This window comes from Triturus cristatus, chromosome 3_1, assembly GCF_964204655.1.
Source record: "Triturus cristatus chromosome 3_1, aTriCri1.1, whole genome shotgun sequence".
Lineage (NCBI taxonomy): Eukaryota > Metazoa > Chordata > Amphibia > Caudata > Salamandridae > Triturus > Triturus cristatus.
Genome location: NC_140583.1, coordinates 451197977 through 451218253, shown reverse-complemented (window position 1 = coordinate 451218253; position 20277 = coordinate 451197977).

Below are 20277 nucleotides of genomic sequence, written 5' to 3'. Positions count from 1 at the left end.
CAATTTAAGCGAGGAAGCCCCAATGTCTCCAGATTTTCTGTTTCGCTCTGTACAAATCAGCCAAAAAAGGGGTATCGATGTGTCTTAACTATATTAGTGTCGATGACAAAAACGGCCAGGGGCTTTGAAAGGTTCTACTGTAATCTGGGTAGACAGCTTCCCAGCACAACTGCAATACAAAAACCACAACAAATCGCCTCTGTTATCTGTGAATTGTTGGCTCTCTGCTGTGTTAACATGATTGTGCAAAAGAAACACATCTTACTCAGAGTTCGCCCCCTGAAGCAGGAGCCTATGGCTGAAAGAGACTGACAATGCTGGGGGTCATATTCACATTTTATTTTCTCTTCACTTAACAGAAAAAGCTTAAAAGCGGGTGTTTGAAGCATTAAAAAAATATATTTTTCGGGCAAGCAAATTTGACTCTGCACTCTTGCTTTTATGACATTTGCTGTGAATTGTTACTTTACTTATATTTTCACAATAATGTGCCAAATCCACAAACAAAGAAATATGACTAGCCCCTGAATTTGGGGAGATATTTTTCTCGATTTTTTTGGTACTAACTCCAGGCGTGTTTCGATTTGTGCGACCTGAAGTTGTTGCATGGGAATGCTGTTCAACTGATCTGAAATATATCCGTGGTTTGGTTTTAGTTGGGGGCAGGCTGCACTATGTCAATAAGTGAGTGTTGACTTCTGACCTTGTTAGGTCGAGCATGAGTCAGCGCACATGTGCTGCTCTGCGAGACTTGCTTTAGTAGAATATGGAAGAGAAGCCCCGCCCACTCTCCGCCCATATTTTTCATTTGTTTCTGTCTTTGTCCTTCGTAAATTCTGCCTTCTGATTCAGTAATCGGCTTGTTAGTCCCTCCTTAGTATGACCTTTGCTTCATGTGTATCCTCCCATGGTGACTGGCCCCTTTACTTCGGTTGTTACGCGGTAGGTCTTCTTTAGTCTTTCAGCACTATTTTCTTTATTGAATTTCTCACCTCACGGGTTCACTGAGCAGCTCAGGGAGAGAAGGCAGCATGTGCAGAAATGGGCAATGCAGAGGAGAACCGATAGAATCAGTGAGCTGGGTAGACAGAGACTGCTGGGCCCCGGGGGAAGCAAAGTCGCAGACTAGTCTTCCCCCGGGGTCTTTCGCGCAGGGGAGGACCCGGCAGGGTCAAGGGGGTGGGTATAAGAGCTCAGGGGAGGAAGGCGACTTCCTCTTCCTGCACTCAACACCATTGGGAGGGTCAGTTTAAAGGGGTAGTCAGTGAGGAGTTTTAGGTAGTTGAGGCTGGGGATCATGTTTCCGGTGGTGGAGCGGTTTGACGGTGTTCTGTGCGGGGAGCCACTGGCCGGTGGTTCTGGGAGCTCAGAGCGAGGTTGCGACGGTGACGGCATGTTGGGCGTCTCAGCGGACGAGGTGAGGCAGGCTTTGATGTTGCTCGGGCGCACAGGGCCGGAGGATCTCCTCCGGCCCAGCATGCTTGGGGAGGCGTGGGTGGGGTTTGCGAGGGCCCCGCTGGCGGCTTCGGCGGGGGTGGCAGCGGCAACTCTGGTGTGTCAGGAGGAGCCGCTGCCACCTGGGACGAGTGCACCTGGGAGGGGGAGGGGCACACCTAAGAAGGAGTCTGCTCGCGGAGGCCGGCGGAAGAGCCTGCCTCCACGCACAGTATTCCCGCAACTGAAATTTCATGAGCGAGGGGTGGGGGGGCCCGCGGCTACGCAGGCGGTCGCCTGGGAGCTGCTAATTCAGCCCGGTGAGTGCGCACAGGTGGGGGAGGGGGGCTGTCGGGCCCAGGCCAGAGCGGGAGGCAGCGGCTGAATTTTTAGAGCGTGCAGGGGTGGAGGTGGGGTAAGGGGGGGCCTATTCTGAGGATCTGGTGACTGATGTGGGCATAGGGGAGGTCGTAGTGGACTTGGGGCAGTGGGAGGACGCTCCCATTGACCTCTCTAGGGGGTCATGGGTGGCTACCCCGGTTCCGGTTGGGAGTAGGAGGGGGCCCAAGGGGTTTTGGTTCCAGTGGGGGGCGGCAGTGGGGTTCCCGGCTCGGAGAAGGCCACTCTGACTGGGATTTTGCAGCCTGGACGGGGGTTCCAGGGCTACTGACCCCTTCACCTCCCAAGCTGGGAGGCACTGGCGTGGGAGGACAGGATTAAGGAGTAGTGCCTTTTGGTGCAGCTGAATGAGGCTAGGCGGGCGGAACAGAATGCGTCCAGGGTGGGAGCGGTCTGGGAAGATGGGATTGAAGGGCCCCCTACTCCCACTTTGGAGGAGGAGAGGTGGGCAGAGCAGGAGGAGCTAGACAGGGCTGTGAAGGGCAAGAAGGGTGGGGAGGAGAGCCTGAAGGGGCTGCAGATGCAGGTAGGGACAGCCAGGATGACTTTGAGGCCCGATGGTGCTGGGGCCCACCCGGGTTGGAGCGACCTGGGGGGTAGGGAGGATCCATGCAGGCGGAGGTTGGTAGAGTGCGGGGTGGCCTGGCGGGGTGCAAGACGGCCCCAGGTCGCCGGCTGGAAGCAGCAGGGCGGTCCATGGCGGCCATCCCTCCGGCGCGGTGACGGGCAACGGCGTCATGAGTGTCGGGGGGACAGGTGACGAGTGCTGTGAGAAGTAAAGGTGTGAAGAGAGCAGTGAGAGAGGTGTTGTGGGCACCTGTGGAGGTGGAGCCTGAGGTGGAGTTGGATTATGATGAAGAGAGTAAGGAGCTTGAGGACGGGGAGGTGAGGGATGACGATGACGGACCGGGACGGGGAAAGCGCAACAGTGGCCTTGGTGTTTTGCAGGTCCCTCGGCAACCGTCAGGGAAGGAGAAGGCGGAGACACCCAAGGCTTCCATCTCCAGAGGACGGCCCGGAGAGCGGCACTCATCGCTGGCAGGTGAGGGGTCTTAGTGGACAGCTTGGGATGGTGGGCCAAAAGGGGGTAGGAAGAAGGCGTGTAGGTGTGGGGGAGGGGTCAGTGCGGGAGGTTGGTGGGTTGCCAAAAGGCAGGCCTACACTGGTTGACAAACAGGTAGGAGGTAAGTCTGTAGCTACGGTGGGGGTTCAGACTCACAAGGTGGAGGGGAAGGACGACAAAGGAGACAAGTCAGAGGACAAACATCAGAAAAAGTTGCCCTACATGGGTTTGGCCATGCCCCTGGGATCGCATCTTTCGGACAAAATTAAGAGTAGAATCTGGAAACACAAGTATGTGGACGTGTTTAAGTTGTTACACAGGGAGGTGCAGGCGAAAGAGGGTTCCAAGGAGGAGTAATGGGAGTTGACTAGACGGCCCAGGGTCCCGGTGAACATGGAAAATTGGACTTCAGCGTTTCTCATGTACGCTAATATTTACTGTGAGAAACGTTTGGATAGGGCCATAGCGTTGCTGAAGTACATGGACATCATCAGGAAGGCCCAAATGCAATTCGGGGGTTCGCCTGGCTGAGTTACGACGAGGAGTTCAGAGCTAGGGCTAGTGCAAATCCGGACAAGCATTGGGGGGAGATGGATCAAGAACTTCGGATGCAGTGGATGGCATCAACGCACTCCTCGGCGTCTACCCACACGGGTAGCGGTTTGCCGGTCACTTATCGGTCTTTTCAGCCGCGTCCTGCCCACAGTGGGGCGGAGGGGAATACCGCCAGTACATGTAGCACAGGTCAGACCGCCAAGCCAGGCAGTTACAATACCGCGCCATGTTGGAGCTATAACCGGGGCTATTGCTCACGGTACCCTTGCAAGTTCAAACATGAATGCTCCAAGTGTGGGGGAAGCACGCCCTTACCTAATGCCTTACCCTGGTCACCCCTTTCAGTGGACAGCTCGGCTCCCTGCCGTGAAAGTGACGGAGATACAGGCGTGCCTCTTGTGGGCGATCGGAGAGAAGAGGATCGTGTTGAGGGCGGTGCAACAACTGCTGGGTTTCTTGAACTTCACGTGCAGGGTGCTCAGGGGTGTACGGACTTTCTGTAGGCAGCTCGGCATGGCCATGTTGGGGGCAGTTCTACCGCACCACAGGGTCCGAATCTCCACGGGGGTACGGGCGGATTTGAGGACATGGCTGACTTTCTTGACTGATTTCAATGGGGTTTCCCTGGACTTTGTAGACGAAAGGATGGTTTGGCAAGGTCAAATTTACTCTGATACAGCCGGGGCAGCTGGTTTGGGGATTTTCTGGGATGGCAGGTGGTGCGCTGAAGACTGGCCGGCTCACTGGGTGAAGCAGGGGAAGAGCATTGCGTTTTTTGAATTCTTTCCCTTGTTGGTGGCCCTGGAAGTGTGGGGACCTGAGTTTCAGAACAGATCAGTGTTGTTCCATGTGGACAACAAGGCTGTGGTCGAGTTGGTCAACCGACAGAGGGCAAGGGACCTGAGAGTGCTGCGCTTGCTGAGGAGTTCTATGTTGAAATGTTTAAGATTGAATGTGGTCTTTCGAGACAAGCATGTCCCTGGAGCGAATAATGACATTGCGGATGATTTGTCTCGTTCGCAGTGGCAGCGGTTCCGGCGATTGGCACCAGGAGCGGATCTGTGCAAGACGAGCTGTCGGACGGCATCTGGGCCTTGGGGGAGTGAGGGTGATAGGCCTGATTGAGAACTCTATTGCTGATACCACAAGACGGACCTACAGACTGGCGTGGGCTGAGTTTGGATCCTTTATGGGATGGCGCGAGGATTCTGCATTTGGAGATCTCTCTGCAGTGGAGCAAGGAGTGTTGCAGTTTGTATTGCATTGTATTGAAAAAGGGCTGACGTCTGCGACTATATCAGGGAAATTGGCCGGAGTGTCGTTCTATTGTTGCTTGTTTTTCTGTTTTGACCCTACGAAAGATGTGATTATAAGTAGGGTACTCAGAGGTTGGGGCAGGGAGAGTAGGGGGGAAGGGTATTGCGGGAGGCGATAACGTTTGAAATGTTGGTCAGGTTGGTTGAGGTTTTGCCGCTTTGTTGTTATGATAATTTTGAGGTTCGAATTTCCGTTTGTGCATGATCTGGATGTTTTTTGGGGCTTTTTCGGGTTTCTGAGTTGCTGGGTACGCGGGCAGTGTGTGGCAGATGGTATGAGGAGATCAGGCTGGATGCGTGGTGACTGGGGGTTTGGTTGGGTCAGTCCAAAACAGATCAGTTGGGGCGGGGTATGTGGGTTTGGTTGTGTGAGAATGGTTGTGGGGGAGTGTGCCCGGTGGCTGAATGGAGGACGTTTGTGCTTTCCACGTGAGTGGCGAGTGGTGAGATATTTTGTCACGTGTCTGGGGCAAGGGTGACTGCGGGGCAGTTATTGGCAGTGCTGCGTATGGCTTTGAGGCTCTTGGGCTTGGAGCCGGCAGGTTTTGGGACCCACTTGTTCCGTATTGGGGCGGCGGCCCGGCTGGGTTGGTACTGGGACAGGATTCGGCAGATTAGGAGGTGGAAGTCTCGGTGCTGTGAGCGGTATGTTCGTAATTGAGAAATCTGGGGGCCAGGTGCTAGGCGTTGGGGGAATGGGGGGTTGGTTTTAAACTATGTTTCAAACATATTTTTCTCCCGTAGGTTGCGTGGGTGGACCGGGGGCCAAGACGGTCACTTGGATCGTGGGGCATTCCTTCGTTCATTAGGCTTCCAAGTATGCAGAGCAACAGGTCTACGGCCGTAACCAGGGACTCAAAGGACAACATCATGAGGTGCACTGGTGGGGAAAAGGAGGCATGCGATGGGGGGCACTGTTGCCCTGGCTCGCGAAGATGGTTCCCCAGAAGGGATGCCCTGATCTGTTAATCATACATTTGGAAGAGAACGATTTGGTTTGGCTGTCGGGTTTGGCGCTCTTACAGCTGATGCAGAGAGACTTGGAGGTTTTGAAACACTGGCTGGCAGGGACTTGCATTGCCTGGACTGAGTTTGTTCCTAGAAAAGTATGGAGGGGTGCCATCAAACACGGGGCTGTGGGAAAAGCACGACAGAAGCTCAACAGGGCGATGCGGGTTTTCTGTGGGGAGAAGGACATTCAGGTTATTGCTCACGCTGGACTGCGACTGGAGGAACCGCTACTGTTTAGGGACGACGGAGTGCATCTTTCGAGATTGGGGAATGCTTATTATATGATGGAGATGAGGGATGTGGTTAGCAAGCTATGGAATGAGGTGATTTAGTGTCGCAGGGATGATTGACTAGGTGGGGGACGAAAGATGCATTGTCTGAGCCCCAGGGGAGGCAGGTAACCGCCCTAAAGGGGGTTCCCTGGTTGGCGATACTTTGGAGGGATGGGGGAGTCAATAGCGGGTGCACCCACCCCTCGGGGGGCGAGAGTGAATGATGTGGGGAGCTGGAGGCATGAGTGGAATGCCAGGTGATACCGGGGAGTATGCTAGCAGATTTGTGGAAATGGATAAGGAACGGAAGGGGCACCGAGTGGTAGGAGATGTGAGTTCGGAGTGGGTGAAATGAGTGAAGGGATGAAGAGTTGATGTGGGGGTTTGGTATTGATGTTGATGTTATTGGGTTATTTTTTATTGTTGTGCACTCTGGTCCTAATAAATGGCCTTTTTCGCTTAAAGACATCAGCGTGGACTGTTTATTGCGCGATTGAGTGCTTTTGTAAGTAGCACAGTGAGAGAAGGCATGCCGCGACGGTGCTGGTATTTCACTTAATTGGACTTGACCCCAGCCCCACCACCACAGGCAGCAGCTGACTCCCAGTCGTGAGCCAGTCTCACCCGGATCAGGCAGATAACGTTGGGTACCCAACCACATCCAAGTCGTTGCGGCCCGGCCACGCTGTTCGGGATGCTCACGCTGCAATAAAAATCTTCTTTCTTTCTGATGCTATCTGCAGATCTTGGAGAGGCTACTAAATCAAATACTTCAAAAATAGATTATCCATCAAGTGCAAATGAATGCGGGAAGAGAGGGTAGCGCTCAAACACAAGAAAAGGACCCTCAGTCCAAGGGTAGCACCTGTAGGCATGTTTCGAGGCACCTTGGAAACAGCCTATGTGTATACGTGCCTCTACCTGTCCTAAACACCAGCCTTCAAGGAGGTGAGATGTTTTATTTGATCTTTCAAGAGCTGGTTCTTAGCAGCCGTGCTATCATAGCTGTGAGGGATGGTATTCCTGACACTGTGGATGAGAGGAAAGCATGTACTGAAAGGCCGAGAGGCAGCTCATGCATTTTAATATATATTAGTCTGGTGTTCATGGGAAATTTCAGTTTCCCTCTTAAGCTTATCCTTCCAATGTTCCTCCATGTTCTAAGGCCACTCAAATTTCTTCCTATTTCGTTTTTTGTTCTGCCACTCTGTATTTTTTATCCACTTCCATCTTGTTGCTTGTTGGTCTTCTGCTCCCTCCCTCCCTCCGTTCCATCCTTGCTCCTGGTTTCCTTCTCTTTCTTTCTCCTTTCCTCCCTTTCTCTCATCTCTCTCTGGGTTGCACTCCTTCTTCCCTCCCTCTCTTTTTCCCCTTCCCAAACTTCATCCCATTCTTCATTACTTTAGTGTAATTAATGCCTCTTTTTTGCAACACTTTGAAACCGCAATAACGGCGGTAGCCAGCGTTTCATGAACAGAGCCATCCCTTTTAACATCTAAGATATGACGGCCTGCTCCATTGTTAGGTATTGCTACAAACTGCTTTAGCTGTCTGTTGACCAAGCTTACATTTCGGCCTCACAGCGCTAGGTTAACTTGCATCTTTCCGCTGCTAAGGTTGTATGCATTCAGAGAACAACCTTCTTTTTCTTTCCTCTCTCCATGGGAGTACGTGAATTTTCTTGGTCCCTACAGTGTGTTGCCTTTCCCTTCATTTTCTTCTCCAAGAAAGGCCGGCAACAGGACCCTCAAGCCCACTCTGCACTCTTGAATTACAAGCCCCTTGGACAAGCTTACCTCAGGTGCTTGCCCGAGAGGTGGATCTTCTGAGCACACATGATCTGGGAGTGGGCTCACTGGGGGATAGAATCGCCACTGCTTCCTTGTGGGCTGCTCTTATCACCCTGATTGTGTTCAGAAATTAGAACAGCGCATGTGCAGCTGTGAATCCCAACTAAGCATGGCTGCCAAGTTTCTGTAGTCCATGCATAATTTGCAGCTCCAGACCTGTGTTTTTTAGGTCGAGCCTATAGCAGCAGCGGGTATGTACTGTTCGCTTTGCGAGGCATGCAGTATTCAGTATGGTGTGGAAGCTCCGCCCACTCCCTCGCCCATCTTTTTCATTGGTTTAGTTCTTAAATGCTGCCTTGCGATTGGTTTTAGGCCTGTTAGTCCCTCTTCATGACGGCCATGTCGTCATTAGTATCCTTCCATGGTTACTGGCCCCTTTACTTCAAATACTATTTTCTTCTTGTGGCCCTCCCCTCTCCCACAGTCCGTTACTTCTGGGGCCGTAGTCCGTGACTTCTGGGGCCCTCCCACCCCCTCCACCGCACTCACGTTTGTGCCTTCTTGTACGGCCGCTATTCCCGTTTCCAATGCAATAGGTCTGGAGTAAGTGCGAGTCCTATTGCATTGAAAATGCTTGTTACTTAATGAGTGGATTTCGTGCCATTGTCCCATCCGGGCAGAAAATCAATAAGTAAACAGGGCCCGTTTTCCCAGGTCCGGAGCCCGTCCCTGTGATATACAGCAGATACACTCAGCCGATCGGTGGATGGGCCCTGGAAACCAGCTCTCTTTGTTATTGAAACCATGTCGAAATATGGCAACGCACCATTATTAAATACAAGCAATCGAGGTCGCAGGACAGAGGAAGGAGGGTCCATGCTGACCAGGAGGTCTCTCTGGAGACTTGCTCTAATATGGCGGGAAATATGAGTGAGTCACTTCCGGCTCCTCCTGTCACCCTGCTAGCACTGAAGCAGCCTGAGGTAAGCTCAGGGACGTCGCCTCCTGCAGCTGAACACATGCCTTATTTATCATCTGGGACAGTAACAAAATGAAGCGTGTATGACTGGGCCAGAAGCCAGTCTGAGCGACGAGTCCGGCCCTTGCTGCGTGCGTATGCACACAACCTTTGGTCAGGGATACACTCACGCGTGTTCGTGCACAACTGCACACTTGCAAGCACTATCACTGACGCACACAGACGCACATGACATTATTTTTGGAACACAAGGAAGATATTGAAAAAAAACAAAGATAAACAACATTAAGAAAACAAGCATTGGCATAGCCAATAGATCTCGCCTTTGTGACCGTATAAGTGTTTAGCCAGAGATATTGGCAATATTTTAATGTATGTTGTAGAGCAATCTAGCTGTCGTGTTTAGTACTGTGAAGTTTGTGTACAAGTTGTGCTTAGTGTAGTGACGTAAGGGCACTGGCATGGTGTGGAATGTAGTGGTGAGTTAAGATATGATGTGTGTTGGTGGGATGTGTGTGTGTATTTATCATAACATACTTTGAGATTACAACGCTGAGTACCTCACATATTTCTTTATTTAATGATATACCTTTAGAAATAAAATCTACTGAGAAAATGTTTTTTTGTGATTTGTCAGGCTAGGCACAAGCTAGCAAGGAATTAACATTAAAAGGCACTAGGGCACCCTATAAGGTACTGCACATCTCAGGGTCCCATCTTTCCCCCCATATGTTGTATTATTTTTTGAGCATTTGTGATGCGCATTGCAAATATTTCTGTTATCCGTAGTGATTTTGTAGCATGGTAACTTATATGAATGGGTTCGGTCTGCAAGCAGGCTATAAGATTATATAACAAAAAATTGAAAATCATAAATTACAGTTTTTTAATTAAATCTCATAACTAATACGAAGCGTAGTGTGCCATGATATATACATGGGTAATGCTCCGGAAGAAAAAGCCTAGTGTGCCATGGTATACACACCGGTAATGCTCCGGAAGTGGAAGAGTAGTGTGCCATGGTATAGACAGCGGTATTGCTCCGGAAGTGGAAGCGTGGTGTGCCATGGTATCTACACCGGTAATGCTCCGGAAGTAAAAGCCTAGTGTGCCTTGGTATACACACCGGTAATGTTCCGGAAGTGGAAGTGTAGTATGCCATGGTATACACACCAGTAATACTCCAGAAGTAAAAGCTTAGTGTACCATGGTATACACCGGTAATGCTCCAGAAGTGGAAGCATAGTGTGCTCTTGTATGCACACCGATAATGCTTTGAAAGCATAGTGTGCCATGGTATTTATTTTATTTATTATTTTTATTTATTTTGTGTATTTTATATAGCGCGCAGCTACCCCAACGGGGTGTCCCGGCGTAAACACAGGTAATACTCCAGAAGAAAAAGCCTAGTGTGTCATGGTGTACACCGGTAATGCTCCGGAAGTGGAAGCGTAGTGTGCCATGGTAAACACATTGGTAATGCTCTAAAAGTAGAAATGTAGTGTGCCATGGTATGCACACCGGTAATGCTCTGGAAGTGGAAGCATCGTGTGCCTTGGTATACACACGGGTAATGCTCTGGAATTGGAAGCATAGTGTCCATGGTATACACACCGGTAATGCTCCGGAACTGGAAGCGTAGTGTGCCACTGTAAACACACCGGTAATGCTCCAAAAGTAGAAGCATAGTGTGCCATGGTATACACACCGGTAATGCTCCAGAAGTGGAAGCGTAGTGTGCCATGGTAAACACACCGGTAATACTCTGGAAGTAAAACCTTAGTGTACCATGGTATACAGCGGTAATGCTCCGTAATAGAAAGCATAGTGTGCCATGGTAAACACACCGGTAATACTCCGGAAGTAAAAGCCTAGTGTGCCATGGTATAAACCGGTAATGCTCCTGAAATGGAACTGTACTGTGCCATGGTAAACACACCGGTAATGCTCCAATAGTTGAAGCGTAGTGTGCCATGGTATACACACTGGTAATGCTCAGGAAGCGAAAGCGTAGTGTCCATGGTATACACACTGGTAATGCTCCAGAAGTGGAAGCGTAGTGTGCCATGGTATATACATGGGTAATGCTCTGGAAGTAAAAGCCTAGTGTGCCATGGTATAAACACCGGTAATGCTCCGGAAGTGGAAGAGTAGTGTGCCATGGTATAGACACCGGTAATCCTCCAGAAGTGGAAGCGTAGTTTGCCATGGTATACACACTGGTAATGCTCCAGAAGTAAAAGCCTAGTGCGCCTTGGTGTACACACCGGTAATTTAACGGAATTGAAAGCATAGTGTCCATGGTATACACACCGGTAATGCTCTGGAAGGGGAAGCGAGGTGTGCTATAGTATACACACTGGTAATGCTCCAGAAGTGGAAGCGTAGTGTGCCATGTTATACACACCAGTAATACTCTGAAAGTAAAAGCCTAGTGTACCATGGTATACACCGGTACCGCTCCGGAACTTGAAGCGTAGTGTGCCATGGTAAACACACCGGTAATGCTCCGGAAGTGGAGCCTTTCCAGTAATCGGAAGTGGAAGCGTACAGTGCTCTTGTCTGCACACCGATAATGTTTTGGAAGCATAGTGTGCCATGGTAAACACACCGGTAATGTTCCGGAAGTGGAAACATAATGTGCCATGATAAACACAACGGGAATGCTCCAAAAATGGAAATCTAGTGTGCCATGGTAAACACACCGGTAATGTTCCCAAAGTGGAAGCGTAATGACCATGGTATACACACCGGTAATGCTCCAAAAGTAGAAGCGTGGGGTGCCATGATATACACACCGGTAATGCTCCGGAAGTGGAAGCCTAGTGTGCCATGGTATACACAGGGGTAATGCTCCGGAAGTGGAAGCATAGTGTGCCATGGTATACACACAGGTAATGCTCCAGAAGTAAAAGCCTAGTGTGCCATGGTATACACACTGGTAATGCTCCGGAAGTGGAAGCATGGTGTACATGGTATACACACTGGTAATGCTCCGGAAGTGGAAGCGTAGTGTGCCATGATATACACATCGGTAATACTCCGGAAGTAAAAGCCTAGTGTACCATGGTCTACACCTGTAATGCTGCAGAATTGGAAGCGTAGTGTCCATGGTATACACACCGGTAATGCTTCCGAAGTGCGGTGGTCTGCTACGCTGACATGACTATGCCTGCCTTGCAGGCGTGCGCTGCCTTTTTAGACAACGACTTTTAATTAAATAACGTGCTTGCAATCAAATAAACCAATGGGAGATAGCATGACAAATTAAAAAGTGCAAGAAACAAATAAAGGAGTGAATATGAAAAAGAACCACAGACAAGTGTGGGAGACACGCACGCGTGGCCGCAAAGTGAAAGGGCCAGCGCTATGTTTAATTTGTAACATGATCCACGACAAGGGAGGAATGCATCTGGCAGCCTGCGCGCCGCTGCTCGCTCCCGACAGCTGGAGGCCGTGGGAGTGAACATTTAGAGAAAAGGTGGGACATGCACCCGCCTTTGGCCACTTGCGTGCTTTTCATTTTTGAAAGCCACGCGCATAGGTCAATACAATGTGTGGAAAATGTAAATCCACACGCACAAGTTTTTAGAAAGTCTGAAGTGATACTAAGAGGCCCTCTCCTAGAGCAGCCCATTTGCGCTGCGCTAGGCTAGACCTTGGTATAAACACCGGTAATGCTCCGGAAGTGGAAGCGTAGTGTGCCATGGTATACACACTGGTAATGTTCCAGAAGTGGAAACATTGTGTGCCGTGCTATACACACCGGTAATACCACAGAAGTAAAAGCCTAGTGTACCATGGTATACACCGGTAATGCTCTGGAATTGGAAGCATAGTGTCCATGGTATACACACCGGTAATGCTCCGGAACTGGAAGCGTAGGGTGCCATGGTAAACACACTGGTAATGCTTCGGAAGTGAGGCATTTTTAGTAATTGGAAGTGGAAGCAGAGTGTGCTATGGTAAACACACCGGTGATACTCAGGAAGTAAAAGCCTAGTGTACCATGGTATACACCGGTAATGCACCAGAATAGGAAGCATAGTGTTCCATTGTAAACACACCGGTAATACTCTAGAAGTAAAAGCCTAGTGTGCCACACGCGCTTCCTAAACAATGAAAATAACAATGAAAACATGCCATTTCAGTGGACAAAAAATCATGAGGAACTTTTCAAACAAAAACAACAACGATAAACAACATTAAGAAACAAGGCAGGTAAATAAATGAAGTAAAAAGAGGTCCAGGACAACATTGCAAAAAAAAGACAATTGCTGCAAGGGCTGTGTGCTCTCGGAGATGAGGGGAAGGGCTTATAACGTGAAGCAGAACGAAATGAAAATGGGAGGAAGCCACACCTAAATAAAAAAATAAAAAATACAAATATGAATGAGACGCTTTTGTCAACCAATGGCAAGCGGCAGCTGTAATTTCACTCCTTTGGAGTGATTACAGCAGGTCTTGCAGAGATGCGCGCGCGGATGCTCGACCGAAAAAAGGGGATGATGCTTGCTCCTTACACAACACATTTGAAACAAGCATTGGCATAGCCAATAGGTCTCGCTTTTGGGACCTTACAAGTATTTAGTTATGCAGCACAATATCCTTGGTGCAATAACATCAACTGTTGCATGGCTAAAAACTTATAAGGTCCCAAAGGCGAGACCTATTGGCTATGCCAATGCTTGTTTCCTTTAGGACAGGCAAAAGGAACCAGAGCAGAAATCTGTAGCCCTGACATAACCAACAGTAGCGTTTATACCTCAGATGATTTCATCACAAGTTTATAGGTAAATAAAAAACAGGAAGGCACGGACCGGGCATTACACAATACAGGAGGCGGGAGGTGAGGCAGCAAACAACGCTGGAGGTTTGAGGGGAACACTGAAGGATGCGGAAAGGGGGGCTAGCAACAAGGCAGGATCCTGGGACCCGGAAAGAGGCAGCAGGAACACTGAACAATAGACTCGCTGCCTGGGTGAAACGTACTCCTACCAATTCCCCCAGAAGTACAAAAAGTGATACAGAGAACTGTGGGTGAGGCACACAAAGGTAAATAACGCAGTAGAATTTATAAATGAAAGGCCAAATGACATTTTAAAATCAATGGGGCTACCGGTATACAAAAGACATTGTCTCCCACTGCCTTGAACAGAGCTCTGACTTCACTGCAAGCTCAAATAGTTAATACAGGGGGTTCTGATGGACCAGGAAGCTCCTCTCCGTACATAATCTGCCGCTAAGTTCCACCGAAATTCTGTTTCGTAAGTCAAGGTGATATTTAAAAGAAGTAGAGGTTAGTAACTGGGGAAGGGGCAGAAAATAGAAATTATGACATTCCCCAGGCATCACCCAAGAATGCAACTCGTAAATTCCCCGCTCTAAATGTGTATCCCCATTCTTAAGTCTCTCTCTCTCTGCCCGAGGAACAGGTTGAAACTAAAGTAAAAAGCAGACGAAATAACACAGCTTTTTGATTACATATACTTTATGCCGTATTTCAACGTACATGTTCACATTCCCCATAATTATACCTCAATGAAAGCTTATATTTGCATTACTGATTAACATCACAATTTGGACTAAAACTCAAATTAAAAGTGATATATAGTGACAAGTGCGCAGTACATACAGCGCAGTTGGAATTACTTAAACAGTCATAATTATATGCCCAATTGAGCACCTTTCAGTATCCACTGAAAATGGTTATAAAAAAAGTTTGTAAAATGTCATTGTAGAAACGAGGTCATATTCCATCTTATGCGTACAGATAAACACCGTCATCAAATTAAAGGATAACTGCACAATGATTAAGCAACCATGGGATATGGTAACTGCTGCGAGTTTTCAGTTCTAATATGATAATTCACTACAAGCAGGGCAACAAGAAAAACAAATATTTTAGCGGGGCAGTAGCACAAACATATGTATGTACACACGTGCCTATAACTTTAGCCATATGACAATGAAGCATAGCAACCCGTATACAGATACATTGAAGGACTGCAATATGGTGCTACCAAGTAAGAAGAAAGAGTGCTTCTGGTGTATAGCGTTAATCTTGTGTACTACAGGTCGAGCAAAATTATTTATGAAAGTTTTACACCTACATCTTACCTCTTATCTGGAAGAGGTTCTTAAAATTCTGGTTGCTTGTCTGCCTTGTTTTCAACTCGTTTACTACTTCAACAAGCAATGGCCGGGCGGCAGTAAAAGTAACGCCGCGCGGCTGTGAAAGCAAAAGTCATCGCGATCACTGTGAAAGAGAAAGTAATCACGATCGCGATGACGCGCTAAAGCACGTGAGGGATGCGCGCGCAGCAGCGCATAACAGCAAGCTGGTGGCCGCTTTGGTAGCACTTCGAAAAGCCGCTACTAAATGTCTCGCTGAGCAACGCATGCGCTGGCTCAGGCGTGACCTAAAAAACAGTAATGAAGGATCCGGCTCAACCCGCTGAGGGGATTTCACAGGTGGAGGCATTGTCAGTATCCAAACGTATTTGGTCGACTGACTTGAACACGTTGCAACAGGTTTTAGGTAAACAATAAGATAAGGGGCTATGTAAATTAGAACAGAAAATGAAAATCTTTTGCAATATGGTGCTAGATAGAGTGACCAAGATGGGGCAATTACTTTTCAATAACTTCTCAAATCAAGAGGAGTCAACTAGGGCTTAATGGTATTGCTCAGCCTCTCGGCTTCCTAGCTACAGGAGAGATGGCCCTGCAATGTACCCGATACAGCTATGGTACAGAGATCACCAGTGCGGCAAGGGAGGGCTGAACCGAGTGGAAAGGATTGTTGGGAAAGCTGCCGTCCCAAGTCTAGTCTCAGGGGGGCTGGTTGTCGTTAATCCTGTCTCCAAAGCCTTATCAAAATCCTTTTGCAAGGTGGCGCCTTGTGGAGATTACCTGCAGTTACCCCTAGCCACCACACTATATGTCATTATTTTGCGGAATGTGCCACTTCTCCGTCAATAACAGAGAGAAGAATGAGGAGATTTAAGGCATAAAGTAGTGCATTGGATGAAGAGGCATATGGGGAATAACTTTGACTCATTTAATGAGGTTATTATGGTAAGGAGAGTGGCATGGGTGGGATTGAGACCTTAAAACTGCACGGGGGAGTGTATGGTAGTAAAGTTTAAAGACTCCTGCCACTGTTAGAAACATCCTACTTATATTGAATTAAGCGTCTTGTCAAACTGACCACTTCAGGGTATTACCGATAGGCGTCTTTTATAGACCTGAAGATTGTTCAACGCACAGGAAGGGGACCTCAGGGGTTGGTATTAGGGGACATTCGCAGCCCTTGTTCAGTGTAGATTTGAGCAACTCATTTTCACCGCTTGAAGCTCTGGAAGAGATTGACTGACTCCCAGATGTGGACAGGCTGTCATGCTACTTAGTGGTAGGTGATCGGGTCCCCGTGCACCCTGCTCCTAGCTTAGAAATTCCTGATCCAACATCCAGCCTCCAGAACAGCTTAAAGCACCCAAAGACTTCTAAAGCCTATAGTATTCCATTAGCATCCTTGAATATCGCAGGTATTTTTAAATAACTTAGATAGCTGGGATTGGTTTGAATTCATGTCTCACTTTGATATTGTCTGTTGTCAGGAAACTTGGTCAGTTGAACCTTTCTTTGTTGGTGGCTTTTGTTCATGTTGCAGTCCAGCTGAACGGTCACTTCAAAGGAGAGCCAAAGGGCCTTATGTATTTTAATATCCGTTAATAGAGCAATTCCTATGATGAGAGCTATTGCCTATGATCAGCTGCTGAGCATTCAACTCCGAGATTTAAAAAACACCTTATTAATTCATTTGTACTACAACAACTTTGATCCTAGAAGTTATGCAATCATAATGAATGAATTAGATAATGAATTGGACAAATCAAATTCTTCGCAAACAGCAAGAGCCTGGTTCATATTATATGGGTGGAAGATTTAAATTGCCTTGTGTGTACTCTACCTCCAGCAGCAGTCTGAGGGATGGCAACAACACATAATATGTGTCACAAGCTTTTTTGCTCACTGCGGTTATGGTGAGGCTCTCAACCACTTGTGGATGAAGCATAATCTTCTATTTGCCTTGGTAATCTACCCTAAGGAGGGTAAATTAGGACACTGCTTCACGGGTGAAGGAGTCTGTAGCACTATTGATTTGATACTATTTTCTGATGGATATCTAATTTTTAGTATTTTACCCAACTGTTGTAGTGACCATCATCCGCTCTCCATTAAATTAATTTTGAATACAGAATAACCTTTAGCTGAGAATAACCATGCTGCTCTGACTTTCTGAAAAAATAAAGTTGTGATGATGAAATCGAATAACCTAGACCCATAACAATTGCTGTAAGGATAGCTGAAGATGAATATGAGGGCATGTGAAACAGTTCTTGATCGTAGGGCAGAACCCCCGAAGATATTTGACTCTTATTCTTCTATTTGTGAGTCCTTAAAATATTTGATGACAGTGGATTTCAAGCCAAGAGGCTTAAAGCCCTATAGACTGTTAGATAATGCTTGCTCCGTGGCACATAGAAAACTATTACATGCTTTAAAAAGGAAACCATGAATCTGTGAAGAAGTCAGGGAATGCAGGACGGATTACAAGGCAGTGATTGAGTGAAGAAAGAGCACCATTAGAAACCATGCGTGGGAAGACCTTATTGGATTTGGGGAATTAAGGGATATGGCCACCATTTGGAAATTTATCAACTCACCTTTTTTAAAGAGTCCAATACTCCAAAGGTAGAAACTCTGGGGTAGATTTACAAGTTTTTTCCTTGCTGCACTGCGTGACAATTAAAGGGCAGAATGCACTGTATTTAAGGCAATACAGCACATTCCTGCCTTTTTCCCTGCCCTGGTGCCCTTTTGGCAGGAATATGCCAACTTTTGGAAGCCTAGCGGCAACACAGGCATGATTTGTGCTGCGTTGCCTTACTCTAGATTTATGGAGCCACTCAGGATCACACAAAGTGGCTTTGCGTGGCTTTATAAATCACATGTACGGTTTGTATCCCTCTTGAACCACGTTGCGTGGTGCAAGAGCGCAACAAACGGCTCATAAATGGCCCTTATGATTCAATCTGAAAGTTGGTTTAACCAACGTAATTTGCTCAATTTATTGCCACATCCTAATAATAAGGGACTAGTTTTGGAATGCAAGTTTGACATAGTGGGCAAGGGGCCTTTTTATTTTCTATTTAAGGTTGATTAAATATCTGCAGAATTTAAGGGCAGTCCAAGTGGCAAGACCCCAGGTCCAGATGAAATCCCTAAGGATTTGTTAAAAAATAATACCTACTTTTTGGGCCCAATCTTAACTAATTTGTTCAGGTCCTCTTCTAACTATCCTCTTCTGTTGAAATGGCTGGAGGCCATGATTGTACCAATTTTAAAAAAGAGTGACAGGAAAGATCCCTGCTGCTATCAGCCAATATTCTTGCTAGATTCCACAATCAAGATCCTAGGGAGAGTTCTCTTGGTAAGATTGGAAACCAGGGCCGAATAGAAGTCTATTTTATCAGGTGTTGTTGGAAAATGGCCCTCTCTGAAGGGTCACCCCAAACTTTTTGCCTTCCTCCTCTTTTTGCAGAAACTTTTTGTTGGCCTTTGGACTCTTATCACTTTGCCACTGCCAACCAGCTAAAATGCATGTGCTCCTCCCCTAAAGATGGTGACATTGTTTTATATCTGACTGGCATTTTTGATTTATAAATAAGTCCCTTGTAAAGTGGTATGACCGGGGCCGGCTTTAGCACTGGTTGTGCTCAGTGCAATAATGTTTGTTGGCACCCCCCCCCCCCCAATAACCACCTCCACCACGGATTCCCTCACAACCACCCTTTAACAGTAATCCTCAAGTCTCCATAACCACTCTCTCACTCAGATGCATTTCATTAGGTTTATAGCGCCACTCATACCAGTGTAGGGTGTCAGGGACATGACACACACATTACATTGAGACAATCAATCATGCATGTGTAAATGACTGTATAGAAGATTTTACATAAGACAGAGGACTGCAAGGTGTAGGAGTCACATGTCATCCATACTGGTAGCCAGTATAGTTTAAGATTGCTTGGTATGGTGAAGCACAAACTCAGAAATGCAACAGCATGGGTGGGGGTTCTCTTTAATAATAAGAACTTGATTTCTACCCAAATGAACCCTTTTTGCAACATTAGGATAATGAAAGACTGGAGAACACATCATAACACTCTAATCTATACCTTGCAATTTACATGCATCTCTTCGATGACAGTTAATAGCTCACTGTGATAGATTAGGATTTTTACCTATAAACTGCAAGTAACAAAATGGTGTCTCTTAGAAAAGCAGTAACCCACTAACCTTCCTATTTACATTATATGCACTTTGTGATCTGCATGGTACACATTCTTTGCAGCAAGCATATTAACCCTCAGCGCTACCTTATCATGAGTCGAAATTCCACTAAACAAACCTCCGATCTCTCTCTAGGAAGAACATAAATCGCCAGAGTTATTTTTTACATTTTTATTGATGCCTGAAAATTTCTGGAGGCAAGGAAGGTGGCAGGTAGTGCTTTTATATGCATAATAGCAAAAACGTCGCCCCCACCCCAAGTCAGTGCCCGGTGCGGTGGCACCGGTCGTACTGCCCTGGAGCCGGCCCTGGGTATGACATATATCTAGGGCCTGTAAGTCAAATGCTACTAGTGGGCCTGCAGTACTGGTTGTGCCACCCACACGAGTAACCTTTCAAACCTGTCTCAGGTCTGCCACTGCAGGGCCTGTGTGCATAGTTTACTGCCACTTTGACTTGGCATTTAAAATTACTTGCCAAGCTTGAAACACCCCTTATATTACACATATGTCATCCCTAAGTTAGGCCCTAGTTAGCCGTATGGGCAGGATGCTGTGTAAATCAAAAGTAGGACATGCACTGGTATGATTTGCATATCCTGGTAGTGACAAACAGCCTATTTTGTTTTTCACTACGTTGAGGCCTACTCCTCTCATAGGCTAGCATTGGGAATTCCTTAATACACTTTTAAGCTGTAATTCCTGATCAGAGAAGAGTAGCTTTGTCATGTTTCATATGTGTGAATGGTAATGACAAATGCTCCTTACTGGTAAAGTTGGATTTAGCATTACTATTTTAGAACTGCGACATTTAGAAAGTGGGCATTTCTCTGTGCTTAGAACTCTGTGTGTTTTCCAGCCTGTCTCCAATACACTTCTGGGCTGGGTGATAGCTACACTTTGTGCATTCCCTCTAGACAGCCACAACATAGGAAGGATAGGTATGTCTGAGTACCCATCTACATACGTCTACATTCTGATGGCCTTGCTGGGCCGGATGGATGGCAGGGGCTAACACTTCACTTGAATAGACAGTGTCCTGTCCCCACACAAAAGACTGAATACCCTCGACATATAACCTGGCAGACAGGAATGGG